The following is a 5,966-nucleotide window of genomic DNA, read 5'->3' as shown; positions in this document are numbered from 1 at the left end:
TTCTCCAGAACCTTTCAGAACTGGCTGAATACGACCTCTGATCTTCAGCTTTAAAAGTCCTTGAGTCATCCTCAGTCACTTTTTAGTTGAACACAAAGAAGACCTTGTCTTAATGAGGGTTGACCCTTTGTGAAGGGGAGCTGAGGAAAATTAAGTGACTATGCATCTTAATTATAGATTCTCCTTCAAGTTCATTCCTCTTTTCATTTGACTCTGTGACTGATGATTCCTATGGCAATTTTGTGTTGGTGTGCCCTGATCTTTGAATCAGCCAGTTTGGAAGGCCTTGACATTACCAAGGACAAAGGCAACTTAGCCTGATTCCTTCTTTAGCTGCAGATACTTACATGATTATCAACAAATGTTGCAATGCCTTATTTAGAAAATCATAGAAAGTACCATGTGATTGTAGCAACAGATCTTATTTGTCTGAGAAGACAGTGATCCCATGCACAATGTCCCATTGTTTTCAGACTAGTGCACACCATATACTTTTATTTCATTCAAAAATCATTACTGCTTATCAGCTATTTGTGGAGAGGTCTTCCTTTTCATTGTTCAGTGAGTCATATCTTATACTAGAGAATGGGATGAAGGGCTGCTCTAATTCTGAAGGCAACTTCACATGGGATTAAATGAACGTTTTGAGATATATGAACTGTGGAATGGATGGGAATAATTACTCTTGTCTTAACTAATGTTCAGAAGTCTATGTTCCTATATGCTCCATTTAGCTTTTATGCTGAACCAGTTTTTAGTATTAGACAAGCAAATCACCGAAGAGATGATAAACATTTTGGATGCTAGTTGCAATTATCAGCTATAGCCAATACGACTAGGATATGTTTTCTGAGACGGGTTCCAAACCACAATCCTCCTATAGTCATCCTTGAAAGAAAAATTCTTAGGGAAATGTATCACCAACTTTGCTACACTTAACTTCAGAATACAGAAAACAGGGAAGACCTTAAAATAATAAGAGCTCCAGATGATCAATAGAAGACTATAAGAAAGCTATAAGTATTTTGCTTCAAAATACTGCAAATCCTAAACAAAAACAGGATCTCCATCCCAATCATTCTAGGCTATAAGGAAATAAAATAAGTTGCACACTTTCCTCTCGGATGTTTCCCCTATATATCCTGCTTGCCGCAAATCTGAGCGATATGTTGAAGAAGCAATTTGGAAAGGCACTAAGTCTTAATTTCTGCATGAAATTTATGAAGACCTTGTCATCAGTGAGGGCCAACCAAGAGCAAAGAAATAGCTGACCCCTTCACACACAGCACTCAGCAAACCACCTAGTTGAAGTGAGAGAAAGCTGTTCTTCCTTTGTAAACATTTCTATGGATGAGTACAGTTGGAATAATCTCTGAATTCTTGAAGCAAACAAATCAATTGTTCGTGTACCTTAAAAGCTAAATTGTTGATGGGTTTGAGGACAAGAACAACTATTTTGAAAAGTGCTCAGCAAAGAAATGGAAGCAGCTACACTTGTGAAACTGCTGTGTGTTCCCAATGCGTCAAATCATGTCCCAAAAAATGTTTCCAATATCCTAGTGAATAATGTCTAAGTAAAGAACTTAGCAATCATCATTATCCAGCAGTCTACAAGGGTTCATCAATTTCCAATGTATATTTTTTTGTAAATTTTATTTGAGTTTTACAAAAAAAATACAAATAAAACATCTTTTTTGAAAGTAGTGTAATCCCGGGTTACAATTCTTCGAACAGACACAAATTCAATTGCATGCTCATTTTTATGTTCTATTCCATATCTTATTACTGTTTTACATTTTCTGCATAGCTTCTCCCCTCTTTTAATTTTCTCAATTTTATTTTAAATATCTCGTCTCAATTCAAATCATTATATTTATATTTTTTGTCTGTCCTGTTTCAATTATCTATTATCTTTTCTCATTAAACAAAGTTTCTCCTGTAGTTACTGATTGGAGTATGACGCCTTTATATCTTTTAAGTTTATCCATTTAACTCTTATTTAGGCTTCAATATATACCCTAAAGTTATAACATTCAATATAATACATAACTTCCATTCGGATTCTGCTTGGTACATTCTTAAAATACACACTATATTCTTTTAAAAAGAAAAAAATATAAGTATATGTAATTAAAGCAACACTTTCCAATCCAATTCAATACTATCATTAATGTTAATATTCATTAAAATCTTAACTTCTTTAACATTACTTTTCAATTAAATATCATACTTCTATAGGAACAATTATAAGCTTTCCATAATTAATTTCCCCCTTCACTTATATTTTATAAAACATTAACTAATTAAAATGTTCCCGTTCCTTCCTAATTCAATTTTCTCATTTATTTTATTTCACTTATTTTATTAACAAACATTTCTCTAAATTACACTATTTTATCCCTCATTTTAATCATACATTGTTTCCAATTTTCTAAAGTTATTTCTATTACAAATATAACAATACAATCTTATGTACCTTTACAGAATCCCTTTTTCAGTTAAATTTTCACCCATTAACTCTAAATAGGTCCTTTTTCTCTATATCTTGTTCCGGTCCTTTGTAACTTCTTTTCCTTTCCTTCTTCCCTCTCTTCTTCTTTCTCCCCTTTTTACCTCCTTGTCTCTCTACCTCTATTTCTCTCTTCTGTATTCCCCTCTTCTGTTGCATTACAGTATTATACTTATTTTTTGAATTATTTTTCTTTTCTTTGGTTGTTTTTTTAAGTCTTAAATTCTCCATTCTCTTTCCCCCCCTTTCCTTTTTCTTCCCCACATAGAATTACTTGTTCATTAAAGATGGCTTCTTCTTTGTCCCAGTCTTCTTGTTTTGCAGATGTTTCTTTTTTTTTTTGAACAAATTTTATTGATTTTCCAAAACAATACACAGACAAACAAAACATAAAATATAATGACATAAGAGTTTTTTTTCTTAAAAAGCCAATACAACGTCTTATTTAAAGACAGAATTATTCCAAGTTATCGCATTTCCAAACAAGCACAATTTGATATATATATTTACCTTATCTGTTCATCTTCATATCTTATCCCAAAACTTCTCTGTATTACTTCCTTTCCTTCTATTTATTCAAATTATATCTCTTTAACTTTAGATTGTGTACATTTTTTATATCCATCTGTCTTATACATTTTCATTATTCTCTTCCAATACAAAAACAAACAAGACATAAAACATAAAAACATAAACATCTTTTCTGAAAGTTGCTTGATCCTGGGTTAAAACTCATCATACAGACACCTCTTCAAAAATCATGTTCATTTTATATATCATTATATATCTTATTACCGTTTTCCATTTTCTATATAGCTTCTTCCTTTTTTTAACTCTCTTAGTTTTATTCTACTTATCTCAGTTCAAATCATAATATTTAACATTCTTTGTCTGTTCTCAGCTATCCATTCATTTTTTCTCTTTAAACAAAACCTCTCCTGTACACTAATTAGAGTATGACGCCTTTAACTCTTTCCCCTAACCTAATAATACTTAATATCACACATAGCTTGTATTGGGATTCTGTTTAGCACATCCTAAAGTCACACAATATATTATATAAAGAGAAAAAGAAAAAAGAAAGAACAACAATAACCAAGAAATTTATAGATATATAATATAGGTAGTACTCCTGTCGAAACCATTTTAATCGTACCTATTGATACTTATTTATATATTTATATCTTAAACATTTTGTTCTATAAATGCCTATAATAACACAATCTTATGTACTTTACAGAATCCCTTTTTCAATTAAGTTTACCCATTGTCTCTAAATAAATTTTGTTTCTTCAAATCTTGCTTCCCATCATTGAGACTTCTCACCCCTTCCTTTCTCACTTGCTTATTATTTTCCTTACCCTTTTTCCCCCTTTGTCTTTCCACCTCCCTTTTCTTCTTCTGCTTTCCCCTTCCTGTTGTTTTCTAACCTTATATCTACCCTTCAACTCATTTTTATCTTTTTTGGTTGTTTTTTTAGGTTTTAAAATCCCTTTTTCCTTTTCCTCTTCCTCCTTCTTCTCCCCCAATAGGGTCACATGTTCATCAAAAATGGTTCCTTCCTTGTCCCAATTATCCTGCTGTGCAATCAATTCTCCATAGGAATGCACCACCATTTCTAGAGATTGAAAAAGAATGTCCAAGGTATCTTTCCAGTCTTGTTCTTCCTTTTTATATTTTAGATATTCAGTTTTAAATTCATCCAAAAGTGGTGCCATTATAAAGAGGAAAAAATTTTCCCAAAACAACTACCCGAGTGTTTTTAAACAAAGAAAAAAAAGTTTCCCAAAAGATGCAAAGTCACCAAACAATCCAGATAGACTATTTCATTTAGCACTTTTTCTCTTCTTCCATTTCTTTTTCTGGGGTTGCTATTAAATCACAAAATTCCAATTATAGTATGTCTTTTGAAGTCTTATTAATGTTCAAATGGCTCTTTAAAATTCTAGGCAGTCTGCTCCTTATTTTCAAATTCTGCTTCAATTTTTTTCCTCTCCCTTCCCACTCACAGCAGAGGAAAAATTTTTCTTTAAATATTTAGAAATCCATATCCCTTTGGCATTAGCATAGTTTTTAGCATTTAGCATACCTTCAATGCAGGTTTCCGATTTCTCTCAAAGCTGTTCCGTTTGGAAGGAGAGTGAAAAGAAAAAAAGTTTTCCCTTTGATATCCATTCGCTGCTTACTCAGTCTGGGAACAATGTGTCTTTAGTAGGTGTTAAATACCAGGATACTTTCACTGTTCCTTTGTCCCGGTCAGCAAAATCAGTTTCATTTCCTCACAAACCCCTCCAGCACATTCCGTTTCCCGGCTGGGCTCTTCTAAATGGCGGCCATTAAGACCGCCGTTCAGTTGCCATCGGAGAGGGAGATTTAGCCGGCTAGGAAAGAGAGATGAAATGTCTCTCATCCCTGCCAGAACCCCCCAGTCTTCACCACCTTCTTCAAAGGTGGCTTAGCCCCGAAGCCAAATGGCTCGAGGCACTCAGGCAGTGAACACAGGCAGAAACCGGGCACAGTCACAGAATCCTGCCTGCACTGAAGCACCACAAGCCGGAAGTCACCAAACATTTCACTAAATTACACTAACTATTTTATCCCTCATTTTAATCATACATTGTTTCCAATTTTCTAAAGTTATTTCTATTATAAATATAACAATACAATCTTATGTACCTTTACAGAATCCCTTTTTCAGTTAAATTTTCACCCATCATCTCTAAATAGGTCCTTTTTCTCTATATCTTGTTCCGGTCCTTTGTAACTTCTTTTCCTTTCCTTCTTCCCTCTCTTCTTCTTTCTCCCCTTTTTACCTCCTTGTCTCTCTACCTCTATTTCTCTCTTCTGTATTCCCTTCTTCTGTTGCATTCCAGTATTATACTTATTTTTTGAATTATTTTTCTTTTCTTTGGTTGTTTTTTTAAGTCTTAAATTCTCCATTCTCTTTCCCCCCCCTTTCCTTTTTCTTCCCCACATAGAATTACTTGTTCATTAAAGATGGCTTCTTCTTTGTCCCAGTCTTCTTGTTTTGCAGATGTTTCTTGTTGTTTCTCATAGTTCCAAATCTCCATTTCTAAGAATTGAAAAACGAAGCCAAAAGAACCCCTCTCTTCTTGTGCATCTTCTTTATACTTTTTAAGTTCCATTTTCAATTCATCCAGAAGTAGTGCCATTGTACAAATTTTTAAACAACCACCCGATTAATTCTAGTCATTCAAATGCAATAACCAAGAATCCAAAGATCACCAAGTAATCCAAATACACGCAAGCTGTTTCTTTTTGCTCTTTTTTTTCACTTTCTCTTCCTGGGGTTCTACTGTTTAGTTACAAAGTTTCAGTTAAAATGTATCTTTTAGAGTCTTGTTGAAGTTTTACTGTAGATTCTTTTTAATTCCAGGCAGTCTCCTCCCTCTTTCCAGATCCTGCCCTTTTATTCTTATTCTCTCCCATCCTGCTT

This window comes from Pseudonaja textilis, chromosome 1 (assembly GCF_049901715.1).
Source record: "Pseudonaja textilis isolate UNSWEBS1 chromosome 1, rPseTex1.2, whole genome shotgun sequence".
Taxonomy (NCBI): domain Eukaryota; kingdom Metazoa; phylum Chordata; class Lepidosauria; order Squamata; family Elapidae; genus Pseudonaja; species Pseudonaja textilis.
The sequence above is the reverse complement of the archived record's forward strand: the minus strand, read 5'-3'. Positions refer to the sequence as shown.